Source organism: Panthera pardus, unplaced genomic scaffold, assembly GCF_024362965.1.
Source record: "Panthera pardus isolate Hobbes unplaced genomic scaffold, ASM2436296v1 HiC_scaffold_8, whole genome shotgun sequence".
Lineage (NCBI taxonomy): Eukaryota > Metazoa > Chordata > Mammalia > Carnivora > Felidae > Panthera > Panthera pardus.
The window spans coordinates 5829573-5846263 of NW_026527013.1; the positions used below are offsets into that span (position 1 = coordinate 5829573).

The window sequence follows — 16691 nt, forward strand, 5'->3', positions numbered from 1 at the left end:
GCCCTATAGGATCAATAGTTATCCCCATTTTCCAGGAAAAACACAACCAACTGAGGCCCAGAGAGGTTAAGTGGTCTGCCCAAATCAGCGGGGCCGGATTCCACGCTCAGGTCTCACCCCTTCATTCCACATGAGCTGTTAGGGTGCTGTATTAAAAAACTTTTTTAGGGGCGCCTGGGTGGCTCAGTCGGTTAAGCATCCGACTTTGGCTCGGGTCATGATCTCGCAGTTTGTGAGTTTGAGCCCCGCATCGGGCTCTGTGCTGACAGCTCAGAGCCCGGAGCCTGTTTCAGATTCCGTGTCTCCCTCTCTCTCTGCCCCTCTCCCGCTCATGCTCTGTCTCCCTCTGTCTCAAAAATAAATAAATGTTAAAAAAAAAATTTTTTTAAACTTTAGTACTGTATTTTCTTTAACCATATCTATAAAAATATTATCATTCCCACAGGCAATCAAATAAGGATGATTTGTGAGACATTCCCTCTTTTTTCTTTTTTCTGGCATAGTAAATCTTGATTGCACACTTGTAGCACGTTTCAGATGCCAAATAGCCACACGTGGTGGCTAGCGGCTACCTTGGGGAGCAGTGCGGTTCTAGCCACAGATAACCGTCAGGCCATAATTTTGTCCTGATTCTTTCTTATGTTTATTAAGGCTTTTTTTTCTGGGCAGTTTAATTTTCCTAGCAAAACTGGGGGGAAGGTACAGAGATCTCCCATATACCCTTTGCCCCAAATGGATATTTGCCCCAAATGGATATTCCGTGGTTATCAACATCCTGCACCAAAGGGTGCATTTGTTACCATCGACGGGCCTGTGCTGACAGCATTGTCATCCAAAGTCCATAGTTTACGTTCGGGTCCACTCCTGGTGTTGGACATTTTATGGGTTTGAGCAAATGCTTGATGACCTGTACCCATCATTATGGCATCATACAGAGTACCTCACTGCCCTGAAAATCCTCTGTGCTCCAAGCATGTCTTGTGTATTAGGACGTCTTGACAGCTGGCGCCTACCTGATCACGGAAGGACTGAGTACCCCTCCCGGGGCTGGCAGATCCTAGAGAGAGCAAATGACTCGTGAGTGCACCTTCCGTAGGCGAAGCGGTCAGTCCGGAGCCCGCACCCAGACCCTCTCCTTTATGGGGCTCTCAGACTCAGAGCCACTGTCCCCGGCCCTGATCACCCCAGAGCCAGGTGTCAGACCACTAAGAGACAAGCCCTGTGCCCCGGAGCCTGCGGAAATTATGCAAAGTAGCCAGTCCTGAGCCGCACGGGCTGCCTCACCCATTCCCTCCCGCGGACACCAGACTACAGGCTCTCACCCACGTTTTCCCCTCACTCCCTCTGCCTCCTGGCCAAGCACCGCACGGTGCTTCCCCCTGTGGCCCTGTGAGGATGGCGTGCCCCCTCCTCTTGACATCTGTGAGTAGCAAAGTATCTTTTTCATGACAATCGTCTCCTGGTCTAGTGGCCTCACCACCCCTGAATAGGCATAAAACCTACATTTTAAAGCAAATGCCAAGTGACGTGCAGAGAGCTGGAGACAGAGGGCAGATAATAGATGTACCGTGCCCATGTGACGCTCACCGCCGGGGGACTTTCACAGGATGCACGGTCTGCATTCTAGAGGAACGTCCACACACAGGCTGTGAGGATGCACAGGGCACCCCGCCAGGGCTCCAGAGAGAATGGAGACCTGAAGGGCAAGCAGGTGTTAGAGGTCAGACAGAGCAGGACGCCAGAGGGACCTGCCAAGTGTAGGCTGGCTGGGGCGGGAGGAGACAGTCTATTCGTGGCCTCGTGTACCGAGCCAAGAAGGGTGACCTTCCTCGAAAAGGCACTGGGGAGCTGCTGAGGGATTTAGCCAGGGGAGGACTGCGGTCAGCCCTGTATCTGAGCTTTACCAAGGTCATGTGGAAGACGCAGTGTGGCGACATGGGTTCGGGAAAGAGTAGCCTCAAGACTAACATCTTGTCGAGGCGTCTGGGTGGCTCGGTTGAGCGTCCGACTTCAGCTCGGGTCCGGTCATGATCTCGCGTTCGTGGGTTCGAGCCCCGCCATGGGGTTCTGTGCTGACAGCTCAGAGCCTGGAGCCTGCTTTGGATTCTGTGTCTCCCTCTCTCTGCCGCTCTGTCTTCCCTCTTTTTAAAAAATAAATAAACATTTTAAAAAATTAAAAAAAAAAAAAGATTAACACTTGCCTTCCCATGAGGGCTGGAGGAAGACCCTTTCCATGCTCTAAACAGCAAGAAATACAGGAAATGTTTACCAAGATCTACTAGCTGCCAAGTTTAGTATTTATAACACACTGACAAGACAGACTTAGTCCCTCCTGCCATGGAGATGTTTTAGTTTTATTTTTCTAACAATGACTTTACAACAGCATCTGATGAATGCTGAGATGACACAATACAGGGACCCGGAGAAGAGAAAAAAACAACTAAAATCAGAAATGAAAATGGGGGAGGGGTGCCTGGCTGGCTCGGTTGGTAGAGCACGTGACTCTTAACCTTGGGGTTGCGAGTTCAAGTCCCGTGTGGAACGTAAAGATTAGGTAAAAATAAATAAATTATAGATAGATAGATATTAAAAAAAGAAAATGGGGGACACAACTACTAGCCTTACAGAAGTTTTTAAAAAGAATTAGAAGAGAACATTATGAACAATTACACACCAACTAATTAGACGATACAAATGAAATGAGCCAATTGCTAGAAACAAACTACCCAATCTGACTCAAGAATAGAAAATCTGAAAAGGGCTAGCAAGGAGGTTGAATCAGCAATCAAAAACCTCCCCACAAAGAAAAAATCCCCCCAAACCCCTGATTGAACCACACAGCCCTACTTATTTTCATCTGTTTTCTCTTGGTGGGTGAGGGGTTCTGCACAGCATTTGACCCAGCAACCCCCAGACTCACCATCGGGTGAGGTGGAGACATCAGGACTCGGGGCCGAGTGAGGGGCAGCGCCAGGCTGGGTCTGCTGGGAGGGAGGACAGCAGCCGGAGGGAGCTGTGGGTTCTGACGGAGTCCTGCCTGGGTGGCAGGAGGAAAGGGGCTGGTCCCGCTCCCATCAAGATGGCCCTTGGCTCCCTTTTGACTGGCTGTTCAGCGTCCCCTGCAATTCCATACGAATTTTAGGGTCTGTTCTCCCATTTCTGACAAGTGTTCATTGGTGTTCTGATAGGGATTGCACTGAATCTGTAGACAGTGCTACGTCTTCCATGGACGGGGAGAGGTCTTTCCAATTACCTAGGTTTTAATTCTAGCTTAAAGAATTAAGCATATTTTGCAGTTCTCAGCCATAAGTCTTGTGCTCCCTTAGTGTAACTTATTCTCAAGTATTTTATTCTTTTTGATGCGATTGTAAATGGAATCTTTCCATTTCCTTGTCAATGGCTCATTGCTATTATATAGAGTGCTACGTGGAATTTAAACACTTTTTAAAAAAAATTCCCTTTAGCATACAGCGTTCTCTTAGTTTCAGGTATACGATATAGTGACCCACCCCACCCCATTTACCCCAGATGGGTGGCGACCCTTGGGCCTCTGAAAAGAGTTTGAAAAGCTACTGCATTGGGGGGAGTCCCTAGGGTAGCACATGGAACTGGTCAAATTTTCTATTTCTTCTTGAGTCAGTTTTGGTGTTTGTTTCTATGACTTTGTTTGTTGCACTCAGGCTATCTAATTTGTTGGCATTTGGTTATGCATAGAATTGTCTTACAAACTTTTACTTCTGTGAGATCCAGAGTTTTGTCCTCACTTCCATTTCTGATTTTATTTAATTTTTTAAAATGTCTGTTTATTTATTTTGAGAGAGAGCATGAGGGGAAGGACAGACAGGGAGAGAGAGGATTCCAAGAAGGCTCTGTACTGCCAGTGTAGAGCTCGATGCAGGGCTCGAACTCACGAACTGTGAGGTCATGCCCTGAGCCGCAACCAAGAGTCGGACGCTTAACCAGCTGACTCACCCAGATGTCCCTCATTTCCGATTTTCGTTATTTCCTTTTTTCCTTACCCTAGGTAGTTTGTCAATTTTGTCATAAAACTAACTGTTGGTTTTGTTGATTTTCTCTGTTGTTTTATATTCTCTATTCCACTTATCTCCACTATAATCTTTATTATTTCCTAGCTTTGGGCTTAAGCTTACTCTCCTTTGTCTAGTTCCTTAAGGTATAAAGTGAAGTTTTTTTTGTTTTTTTTTTAATTTTTTTTTTTTTCAACGTTTATTTTATTTTTGGGACAGAGAGAGACAGAGCATGAACGGGGGAGGGACAGAGAGAGAGGGAGACACAGAATCGGAAACAGGCTCCAGGCTCCGAGCCATCAGCCCAGAGCCCGACGCAGGGCTCGAACTCACGGACCGTGAGATCGTGACCTGGCTGAAGTCGGACTCTTAACCGACTGCGCCACCCAGGCGCCCCTAAAGTGAAGTTTTGATTTAAGATCTGTCTTCTTTTTTAATGTAGGCACTTATATCTATACACTTCCCTGAGCACTGTTTTGTTGATTTTTTTTTTTTTTTACATTTATTTATTTTTGAGAGACAGAGCACAAGTTGGGGAGGGGCAGAGAGAGAATGAGACACAGAATGCGAAGCAGGTTCCAGGCTCTGAGCTGTCAGCACAGAGCCCAACGCGGGGCTCAAACTCACGGACCACGAGATCATGACCTGAGACGAAGTCCGACACTAGAACGACTGAGCCACCCAGGCGCCCCCCGAGGACTGTTTTGTTGTGTTTTCATTTCCATTCATCTGAAAGTATGTTTTAATTTCCCTTGTGATTTCTTCTTTGACTCATTGGTGTTCAACAGTGTGTGGTTTAAGGCATACAGATGGCCAACAGATCCACGAAAAGATGCTCAACGTCACTGATCATGAGGGAAATGCAAATCAAAACTACGATGACATATCACCTCATACCTGTCAGAATTGCTAAAATCAACAACACAAGAAACAACAGGTGTTGGTGAGGATGTGGAGAAAGGGGAACCCTCGTGCACTGTTGGTGAGAATGCAAACGGGTGCGGCCGCTGTGGAAAACGGTATAGAGGTTCCTCAAAAAATTAAAAATGGAATTAGCATATGATTCAGTAATTCCACTGCTGGGTATTTACCCAAAGAATAGGAAAACACCAATCCAATGTGTATCGCAGCACTATTTACAATAGCAAAATTATGGAAAGAGCTCAAATGTCCACTGATGGATGAATGGATAAAGAAGTGGTGTAGGGACCCCTGGGTGGCTCAGTTGGTTAAGCATCTGACTTTGGCTCAGGTCATGATCTCGCAGTTCACGGGTTCAAGCCCCGCCTTGGGCTCTGTGCTGACTGCTCAGAGCCTGGAGCCTGCTTCAGATTCTGTGTCTCCCTCTCTCTCTCTCTGCCCCTCTCCTGCTCGCACTCTGTTTCTTTCTCTCAAACATAAATAAATGTTAAAAGATACATAAAAAAAAAAAAGAGGTGACGTATGTATATACAATGGACGATCACTCAGCCATTAAGAAGAGTGAAATCTTTTCATTTGCAATGACATGGATGGAGCTAGAGAGTATAATGCTAAGCAAAATAAGTCAAAGAAAGACAAATACCATATGATTTCACTCACATGTGGCATTTAAGAAACAAAATAAATGAACAAAGAAAAAAAGAGACAAACCCAGAAATATACTCTTAACTACACAGAACAAACTGGTGGTTACCAGAGGGGAGGTGGGGGTGGGTGAAACAGGTGAAGGGTATTACGAATACATTTATCCTGATGAGCACTGAATAACGTATAGAATTGTTGGGTCACTATATCGTATACCTGAAACTAAGAGAACGCTGTATGCTAAAAGGAATTAAAAAGAAAAAGTGTTGTTTAAATTCCACGTAGCTGAGAATTTTCCAGGTTTCCTTGTGTCACTGATTTCTAGCTTCATTCCACTGTGGTCAGAGAAGATAATTTGCATGATTTCAACCTTTAAAAAAAATTTTAAATGTTTTTATTTATTTTTGAGAGAGAGACAGAGCATGAGCCGGGGAGGGGCAGAGAGAGAGGGAGACACAGAATCCGAAGCAGGCTCCGGGCTCTGAGCTGTTCAGCACAGAGCCCAACGCGGGGCTCGAACTCACAAACCGTGAGATCATGACCTGAGTCAAAGTCAGACACTTAACCGACTGAGCCACCCAGGTGCCCCTGATTTCAATCTTTTAAGATTCATTGAGACTTGTTTTGTGGCCTGACATAGGGCCTATATTGGAGAATGTATTGCATGCATTTGAAAAGAATGTGTGTTCTGCGGTTGTTTGCTGGAATGTTCCAAATACATCTGTTAGGTCTGCTTACAACCAATATTGAAAATGGAGTACTGAAGTCACCAGCTATTATCGTAAAAGGGTCTATTTCTCCTTTCATGCTGCCCATGTTTGATTCGTGTTTTCTGGGGCTCTATAGTTTGGTACATATATGTTTATTTTTATTTTTAAACATTTAAAAAAAAAAAATTTAAGTACTCTCTTCACCCAACATGGGGTTTGAACCCACAACCCTGAGATCAAGAGTCGCGTGCTCCACCCACTGAGCCAGCCAGGTGCCCTGGTATGTATGTGTTTATAATTATTGTATCTTCTTAATAAACTGACCCTTTTATCAGCAAGTAACGTCCTTCTTTGTTTCTCATAACAATTTTTGACATAAAGTCTATTTTGTCTGATAGTACTATAAATATGCCAGCTCTCTTTTAATTACAATTTACATGGAATTTCTTTAACCCACTCTTTCATTTCCACCTATCTGTGTCTTTGGATCTTTGTGTCTGATGCTCTTGTAGAAAGTATATAGCTGGGTCAGTCTCTTTTCTCCTCTGTCTGCCTTTTCTTTGGAGGGTTTAATCTACTTATCTTTAAGGTAATTACTGATAAGAAAGAACTAACTCCTGCCATTTTATTATTTGCTTTCTTTTTTAACCTTATTTGTTTCAGAGAGAGTTCACGTGCAAGCAGGGGAGGGGTAGAAAGAGATGGGGAGAGAGAGGATCCTAGGAAGGCTCTGCACAGTCAGCACTGAGCTGGACGTGGGGCTTGAGCTGATAAACCATGAGATCGTGACCTGAGCCGAAATCAAGAGTCAGGTGCTTAACCGACGGAGCCACCCAGGTGCCCCAGTGTAAGACATACCTTTAAAAGAAATAATAAAATAGGGGCCCCTGGGTGGGTCCGACGGTTAAGCATCTGACTCTTGATTTCGGCTCAGGTCGTGATCTCATGGTTTGTGAGTCCGAGCCCCACGCCGGGCTCTGCTCTGGTAGCAGGGAGTCTGCTTGGGATTCTGTCTCCCTCTCTGCCCCTCCCCCCTCATGCTGTCACAGTCTCTCTCAAAATACATAAATAAATAAGCTCTTAAAAAAACAAAGGTATGTCTTACACCTATTTTTTTCCTTAATTTTTTCACTACTACTTTCTTTTGCATTTCATTGATTTTTTTTACAGTGTACCATTTTGACTCCCACATTTCCTGTTCTGTCTATATTCAGTTATTTTCTTACTATTTACCTAAGATTACAATTAATATCTTCAACTTGTGACAATCCAGTTTGAATTAATACCAGCTTGGCTTCAAGAGGATACAAAACTCTGCTCCCGTACAGCTGCTTCTCTTCCCCTTTATAGTGTTACTGTCACAATTACATCTTGATATATTCCATTCCCATTATCATACCTTTGCAATTCTTGCTTTAGGCTCTTGTTTCTGAAATCACACAGGAGGGAAAAAGAGTTGCAAACTAAAAGTACAAGAACACCGGCTTTTATATTTACTTACATAGTTGTCTTTCTGGTGCTATTTTCCATGTGGCTTCGAGTTGCTAGCTAGTGTTCATTTCAGCCTGAAGGACTCCTTTCAGTACTTTTTTTTCTCTTTTTTTCTTTTTTTTCTAGGGTAGGTATGCCAGCCACCGAGTCTCTTAACTTCTGTTTATCTGGGAATATCTCTATTTCTCTTTCATTTTTTTTTTATTTAATTTTTTTTAACGTTCATGTATTATTGAGAAACAGAGAGACACAGAGCGTGAGCAGGGGAGGGGTAGAAAGATGGGAGACACAGAATCTGAATCAGGCTCCAGGCTCTGAGCTGTCAGCACAGAGCCTGACGTGGGGCTCAAACTCACAAACTTTGAGATCATGACCTGAGCCAAAGTCAGCTGCCCAACCAACTGAGCCACCCAGGCACCCCTCTCTTTCATTTTTGATGGATAGTTTTACTAGAGACAGAATTCTTGGTTGACAGGGTTTTTTTTTTTTTTTTCATTCAGCACTTTATTTTCTAGAAACAAATTTTTTAACGTTTATTTATTTTGAGAGAGAGAGAGAGAGGCAGAGAGAAAGGGAGAGAGAGAATTCCATGCCGTCAGCACAGAGCCTGATGCAGGGCTTGAACTCATGAACCATGAGATCATGACCTGAGCCGAAATCATGAGTTGGATGCTTAACTGACTAAGTCACCCAGGTGCCCCTCGTTCAGTACTTTAACTGTCATTCACTGTTTTCACAATATCCGGTGAAAAATCAGCTGTTACTGATTGGAGACCCCTTGTATGTAATGAGTCACTTCTCTCTCGCTACTTTACAAGTTCTCTTTGTCTTTATTTTTCAACAGTTCAATTATAATGTCCTGGTGTGGATCTCTTCCAGTTATCCTGCTAGGAGTTTGCTGAGCTGCTTGCACAGATGGATGACCGTTATTAAAGTTGGTAAGTTTTCAGCCATGGTTTCTCTGAATAGTCTTTCTCTTTTTCTCTCCTGCCTCTGGGATGCCCATGACTTTTCTAAAATATTTTTTAAAGACTGTATTTCTTGTTGTGTGTGGTCTCTGAAGCGTCAGTTCCTTTGGCTTCTAATCAGCTAATTGTTGGACAGAACTTTCTTAAATGCCTGAAAGAAGAAGACAAGAAGGACGAGGAGGGAAGAGAAGGAGGAAGGTGGAAGAGGCGAGAAAGAGGAAGAGGGGAGAATGGGAGAAAGGAAAGAGGAGAGAAGAGAGGAAAGGAGACAAAGTACTTTCCTGTTCTTTGCAGACTAGTCTGGGTTGGGGCGCTCCTGCAACACCAAGCCAGGCTGTTTACCAATCTGCCTTGGTCTTTACTTCCTGCTTGTGGTGAGCCTGAATGGGGGGAACACCTAGGGGTTTCTACAGTCTTTTCTGAGCATGCATCCGGACCTGGGCATGGGAGGCTTTTCAAAACCATTATTTCCCCCAAGTAATCTTCCCCCCAAGTAACTCCTCCCCCCAGGTAACTCTCCCCCCAAGTAATTCCCCCCCCAAATAACTCCCCCAAGTAACTCTCCCCCAAGCAACTACCCCCCCAAGTAACTCCCCCTCCCAAGTAACTCCCCCCCAGTAACTCCTCCCTAGCTAACTTCCCCTCAAGTAACTCTCCCCCCAAGTAATTCTCCCCCAGGTAACTCCTCCCAAGTAACTCCCCCCTCCCCAGTAACTCCTCCCCAGCTCCTCCTCTCAGGCTTTCAGCACATCTATTGTTTGTCCCAGCTGTAATCTTGCCACCACCACCCCCCCCCCACCCCCATGGGAGCACCTTGCTCATCTGTTTTCAGTGCGCTCAAGGAAGACCTTCCGCACAGCCCCTTCCTGCTTTGAGAGAGTTGCAACTGGGCAAGACAAAGGCCAGTGCCTTGTCATCGCCTCAAGGAACCCCAGACGGGGCACACCAGGCACATGCGGTTCCTCGGGAACAGGGGTTTCTGTTTCGTTTTGCTTCGGGGGAAGGGGTAGCCAACGATTTTCTTTGAAAGAACGGTAAGGGTAAAAGAAGTGACGTGGACGTCCCCCTGCAGCTGAGAGAAAAGGGAAGGGCAAGCACAGCGGGCACACGCCGCCTGGCACGGAAGCCACTCGCGCGGCCGTGGGGAGGCCCACCGGAGGCTCGGCTAGCGTCACTGTCCCGGGGCGTCCTCATCAAAAAGACACCCAGGGGCTCTGGGGCCCCAGCTGGTGCAAGCTGCTTACGTAATTGGTCACCAATTCTTTGGTGGATTTCACTCTCTTGGTGCAGTTACGTGAGTGACTCAGCCATTTGCGCGGGGGCCACTGTGCACAGCTCTGGTTGTGAGCGGGTCACGCGTTTCTGCGAGCGTACCCCACCCGCCTCCGTGTCCAGCCTGCTCTCCCGGCCACCGCAGTCCGGCTTCCTGGCACCCTGAGGAAGGCTCGGCCACCCCGTGGGTCCTGAAGCTCCACCAGCTCCTCAGCACCCTCCCCCACCCCCCCCCACCCCGTGAGGTTGGCGAGGAAGATCGATCGGGTCACCGTTCCTCAGAGCCAACGCTGTGGATGGGCGGATGCGGGAGGCACAGGGCTCCGGGTGGATCCGCTGGCAGGCCTAGCCTCCGGGTCCCGCAGGGAGGCCTGGAGTAGGGGGACACTGTAGTAGTCACGGCAGGTGGCTTAGGAGGGCTGGTGGCCGCGCAGCCCTGGATCTGCACGGCAGGGGCCTTGGCGTGGTCAAGGGCACTGCCAGCAGGGGTCAGGACTCTTGGACTGGGATGGCCTGAGGACCACACCTGCTTCATGAGTGCCTGTCACGTGCCAGGCACTGTTCCAGAATGCAAGGTGGTCGGCTGGCTACATGCCGGGTCCCGTCCTGAGGAACTTTATATCCACCAATGTGACAGCGGAGTCGGTCACGTGCCCAAGGAGTCAGGGCTGGCTGCAGTATGCCAGCACCCCCCAGCCACTGGGCTATGCGGTCCCTCGGTTAAAAAAGAAGGGACGGGTCAGCCGAGGAGCCCGAAAGCCCCGCGGGGCCCCAGGCTGCACCCGAGTTGACCGCAGCAGGGAGTCAGGACTGGGCGGCTGGGCGGCCTGGTGCTCAGCCAAAGCTGCTACGCGTCTCTCCCACGGCTGCCTACGGAGGCCGGTCACCAGGAGTGTGTTTGGGTGCTGCGGGGTGGGGCTGTGTCCAGAGGTGAGTGGCAGCTTCTTCCGAGGCTGCCTGCCGGTGCCAGCCAGTGCCGGCCAGCACGGAGGCAAGGCCTGGTCCTCCAGGGGCTCCAGGGGTGGGGCCTGCAGAGGGCTAAGTGTGCCGACGGGTCCAAAGCCAACGGGGAGTCCTGCGAGTGCCGAGTCTGGATGATGGGACCCGTTGGGTCACCTCCTGTACGCGCGAGCTCTTGTGGGCTTCGAGCTGAGCGATCAGCGCCCCTCCTCCAGCGTCACCGAGACAAAGAGACCCGAGCACCCACTCCCCCTGCCTCCTTTGTACCCCATTTTCTCCTCTCTGCCCATCTCCAGTGACAGATCTGTCCCTCAGTGTTTTAAATGTCGGTTTTATTATTATTCAGGTATGGTGAGGCCAACAGATCAAGAGAGAGTTGCCATCAGAAAGGCAGTTGGTGGGTGACTCGGTCGGTTAAGCACCCGTCTCCTGATTTCGGCTCAGGTCATGATCTCACAGTTTGGTGGGTCTGAGCCCCTCATCAGGCTCTGCGCTGACAGCGTGGAGCCTGCTTGGGATTCTCTCTCTCCCTCTTTCTCTGCCCCTCCCCTGCTCCTGTGCACGCTCTCTTTCAAAATAAGTAAACTTTTTTTAAACAGTTACTCACAGATCCCAAGAGGAGGGCACAGAGCACACCATGCGGGGCCCCATGGGGAAGCACCAGGGGCTGGCAGGAGGCAGAGACGTGGGCAGGAACCTTTACTGTGTATTCTACAGGACGAAAAGGCAAGGTGGACAGATTTGGGATTGGCTACTTTGAATCATCTCGGTGGGCTCTGGGGTGGAGGGGAAAGCCTAGTTGTCGGGGACCTGGCCCCGGGGAGATCAGGGCAAGTGGACCCTGCCTCTTGGCATGAGGCCACCTGCTAGGCAGGGGCTCTGATTGGCTGCTTTGCACACATAGGTGCTGTGGCAGGCGAGGGTTGTGTTATCTCTAGGAACTAGCCCGGCCTGGGCAGGGCGATCCCTCCCGGAGCAGCAAGGCCCCAAGATGTCAAAGCATCAGAATATAGAAAAGAAAAACTGGAATTGACACACTCCTCACCCCTCTGCTCTCACTGCCCACTCTCCCCTCTCGCAGGTCTCTGCAGCCGCCCCCTTCAGCAGTGGATAAACACCAGCGATGTGTCTCTGGTCTCCTCGATCCAAAGAAGCGCGGCATCGCTGACCCTTCCTGCCTCACTGTCCCCATCACCTCCACTTCTGGACTCCTGGCTCACAGGCCCCTGGTGGCTCCGCTGTGGCTCCTGCCTGCTTTCGCTGCACAGGTACACCTGCTTTGCATCCTTCTCCCCTCCTCTGCGTCATCTCTGAGACAAGAGCATTTTCTCAAGGTTCTGTCCCTGATCCCTTTCTCTGGGCTCAGGCTGAGGCCACACAACAACCCCCCTTTGGTATTTTAGCTGCTGATGAAAGGGCTGTTGGTGCCTCATGGGCCATGTATCCACTTGTGAACCCCTGGATGCAAAATTCACTTGCCCTTTGACATTGGCTATAAAAGTCAAAGATGTCTCCTCCTGGGGATGGGGGAGAAAAGAACTGGGCCCAGGACACCTAGAAGAACATGGGAAGCCTTTCAAAGTCTGCAACGTGAAGCGAAGACTGGGGCTTTTTGGTCTTTTTAGGTGTAACTTTGGGGGTGTGGGGTGGGAGAAAACCATGGTCATTTTGTCTGCCATCATCTCAGTGTTCTCAGCCTGAGAAAGCCTGATGCACCCAAGCCCTGACCCCCAAGCTTCACGCGAGTCTTTGGCATCTAGTGGAAGAGACAGCAGCCTCTGGATACGACACAGCTCGTACCCCGAGAGAGGCAGGTGCCAGCCTGACCGCCCAGGGGGCCCCCTGGCTCCGGCTCCAGAGTGCACACCTATCCAGGTTCCCTGTCGCGGCTACAACAAATGACCTCAGCCACGGTGGCTCAAAGCAACGCAGATTTATGAGCCTGCAGTCCTAGAGGGCACAAGTCCTAAAATCAAGGTGTTGGCAGGGCCAAGATCGTCCCGGAGGCTTTGTGGCCGATCTGTGTCCTCACCTCCCCCGCCTTCTAGAGTGGCCTGCACGCCCCGACTCATGGCCTTCCTCTTCCTGCAAAGCCAGCCATGAAGCACCTTCCGGTCTCTGCCTCTGCAGCCTGCTTCTGTCGCCACTCTCCTTCTCTGACCCTCTGGCCTCCCTGTCCTCAGGACCCTTGTGATGACATGGGGCCACCTGGATAATCCAGGATCATCTCATCTCCAGAGCCTTAACCACATCTGCAGAGTCCCTTTTGTTATGTAAGGTGACATATTCTCAGGTTCTGGGGATCAGGACAACGGACATCTTGTAGGGGGGAGCACCCCCCACAAGCACCCATGGGGGTCACACTTCTAAGACAGGTGCCCACGAAACACTTCTTCAGGGAAGGGATATGTGGACCCAGTTCTGGAAAATGGTAGGTCACCCAGATGTGATCTGAAGGCCTTTGACATCAGCCCGAGAACCCAGGCAAGGGAGACCCCTTTCCAGGCTCAGTTCTGCAAAGTGAGGGATTCTCACCCAGGGCAATTCTGCCCCCAAGGGACACCTGGCAACGTCTGGAGAGAGAGGTGGTTGTCACAGCAGGAGAGGAGGGACGCCCCCTCACCACAAAGAATCCTCTGGCCCAATGGCCAGTGCCCCTACAGCATAGCTACTAGCACCTGTCTCCTGGCCGTGTCTCCAAACCCCGAGGGGCTCCACCACCCCCTTGGAGGGTTTCTGCTCAATGACCTTTGGCCTCTGACACCAGTCCCGCCTTTCTTGAGAAAAGCAGTTTTCAGTTTCTCCTGACCCTTGGCCTGCACTGGGTACATTTGAGTGGGTTGGACACTCCTAGCTGGGGAATTTGAAGGCCCAGGAAGAAGAGGATGGAACAGGAGCAGTGCTTTCCACCCACCCCACCCCACCCCTCCCCACCCCTCCCCACCCCACCCCTCCCCAGGCTGACTGCCCTGGCCTCTGGGTCCCCATGCTGGGAAAGTGAGGCAGATGGTGTGCTAAGGACACTGGTCACTGGGTGGGGACTAAGCTAGTTCACTCACGCAGCACAGGGCAGCAGGTGACAGACCCAGGACAAAAGAAGGAGGGAGTTGGGGGTGAGCTGTCCCCCTCCAGCTCCTTGTTGCTGCTGCCCTGTAACACAGTCAGCGACACCCCTGGAGTCAGATGTGTGGTCACTGGGCCGGGGCAGGGGTGCAAGGGCCCCCAGCTTCGGGGGCCTGATTTGCTGGTGGGGGCGGGCTAGAGGCAGGCCCTGCCAGAACACAATCAGCCCAGGCTAGAGTCTTGGAAGGACCTGCTTCTTGTCCATTCGGCCAGCAAACCTTTGACACCTGCCAGGTGCCAGGCCCTATGCTGGGCAGCGGGGGTGACAAGACTCAGCCGGTCCCTCAAGGGGCCACAGTGACCAGGAAGAGCAGGGCTCGTGCTGGTGACTGCTTACCTGAGCTAGATCCCGTGCCGGGGGTCTCACCGCTGCTTTCTTCGTGGCATGGTGGTGGGGGTAGGGGGACAGACTTACTGCCCTTCTAGGGGAAGGGACGGGGCATGTTGGCCAGGGAGGAGGGAGGCGGAGGTCTGGGCTGAGCAAGCCCCCGTGCAGCGGTACAGAGAGGGGGAGGAAGGACAGCATGTGTCCGTGGGGGCTCCCCTCGGTGTGAGACCGAGAAGACCCTTGCTCCCGGGGATAGGAGGGTGGCTCTGGGAAGATGGCCGGACCCCACTGTTACTCCTTGCTGCCCGTAGCTAATCTGGCCGGCCTCTGTGGACTTCCATGTGGCTGCTCTCTGGGCTGGAGTCCCTGATGTATGGCTCCCCATCCCCCCACCGGGGCCCCAGGTCAGCCCCATCCACAGAGAATGGGGTGTCCAAGCCCCAGAATCCTGCTTCCTGAAGCGTGGAAGGCTGGGCGGTGCCCACGGATGATGAGGGGCCGCCTGAGCTCCTGGGCCCACCCCTGCGGGAACCCGGGGGGCTGTGGCACAAATCACACACTTCCCTAGTGTTGTGGACTGAATGGTGTCCCCACGTCCGGAACTCATGTGTCACAGCCCCACCCTGCAGGACCTCAGAATGTGACTGTGTTTGGAGAGAGGGCCTCTAAAGGAGGTGATCAAGTTAAAATGAGGCCATCAGGGTGGGCCCTGATCCAGTATGACTGGTGTCCTTACAAAAAGGGGAAATTAGGACACAGATGCGCACCGAAGACCATGTGAGGACACGGGGGGGGGGGGGGGGGGGAGGCGGCCATCTGCAGGCCAAGGAGGGACGCCTCAGAACAAACCAGCCCTGCCCACACCTGGATCTTGGGCTTCTGGCCTCCAGAACGAACCAGGAGGAAATATTTTTTTAAACGAGAAGAAGACTATTTAAAACGTACCATCGGATACATGTAATAGTATCAACCATTTATTTAAGGGCGCCTGGCCGGCTCAGTCGGTGCAGCGTGTGACTCTTGATCTTGGGGCTGTGGGTTTGAGCCCCAGGATGGTGTACAAAGGACTCAAAAATGAAATCTTTAAAAATACAACCAAAAACATTTATTTGATGCTTTCAACGCGAGGAAATAAATTTGTTGTTCATAAACCACCCAGACCGGGCTGCCAGGTTATGTCCGCCAGGGCAAACACTACGTCCAGGGTCCAGGACGTACCTGAGACAGCGGCGTATCGGCTGCCTACGGATGTGGGGAAGGAACAAAGACCAAGACAGACCCTTCCTCCATGGCCGTGGCTTCTCCACTCTCCTGTGTGGACCTGGTGCTTTAACTGCACTGAGGAGGGTCTCCTTCCCTCTAAACTCAACCATCTTAAGCCACTGGGCCCCAGTTGAATGGGGGAGTGGAAAGAACCCCCCCCAAGATGCCACCATGAGCCGATGACCCCCCACCCAGCTGAGCTCTCCTTCTCCACAGTGGTCCATGCAAACTTTCTCCTCCGGACCCTCCTCTCTCCTAGACCCCACCCACCTCTCATCTGCATCCCACTTGGTCTTTCCTACTGTCCATCCCCTTGGGCCCGTACCCTACTCTCCCCCTCATTTTTCCAGCCTGGGGTGGAGGGTCATGTGCGGTGTAGGTGCGATTCTGTGCCCCACCTTGTTCCCGTACATCACGAGCTCTTTATTTAGCACCACGGTCCCAGCCAGTGGCTCCTCTCTGCCGATCTCTGGGAATGTGTGATCCTGCGCCCACTTGATCCTTCTGTAAAATGGGGCTAAGAGGACCCAGCTCAGAGGCTGACTGTGAAGACTCCACACAGTGGTCCGCCTGGAGGCGGGGAGCCCCTCTTATTCCGTACGGTTGCAGGCCTCCTGTCTTTTCTAGCGGACGTAAAATTCACCGAGCCAGCCTCCCCTCTGGGCATTCAGGTTGATGCCAAGCCAAAGGTGAGTCACTGAAGTCCACGAGAAGTGTCCTCCGGGGGGCGCCAGGGTGGCCCAGCCGGTTAAGCATCCGACTCTTGACTTCCGCTCAGGTCACAATCTCGCGGTTCCCGAGTTCGCACCCCATGTCGGGCCCTGTGCTGTCAGTGCAGAGCCTGCGTGGGATTCTCTGTCTCCGCCCCTCCTCCTCTAGCTTTCTCTCTCTCTCTCTCAAAAATAAAAATTTTTTTTTTTTAATTTATAGGAGAAAAAGTAACATCCTCCTGCAGACAGCCCTTCCACGGGTGACTCAGGAT

General features: G+C 50.8%; 1 protein-coding gene across 1 annotated transcript in view; it reads right to left on the reverse strand.

Annotated features, from left to right (window-relative positions):
• Nucleotides 1–619: 619 nt before the first annotated feature.
• Nucleotides 620–16691, reverse strand: part of LOC128775653 (translation initiation factor IF-2-like) — a 29702-nt gene continuing 13630 nt past the window's right edge. Inside the window, exon 4 of the mRNA XM_053898063.1 lies at nucleotides 620–1057. The gene's annotated coding sequence lies outside the window, so the exon portion shown is untranslated. The remainder of the gene's footprint in view (nucleotides 1058–16691) is intronic.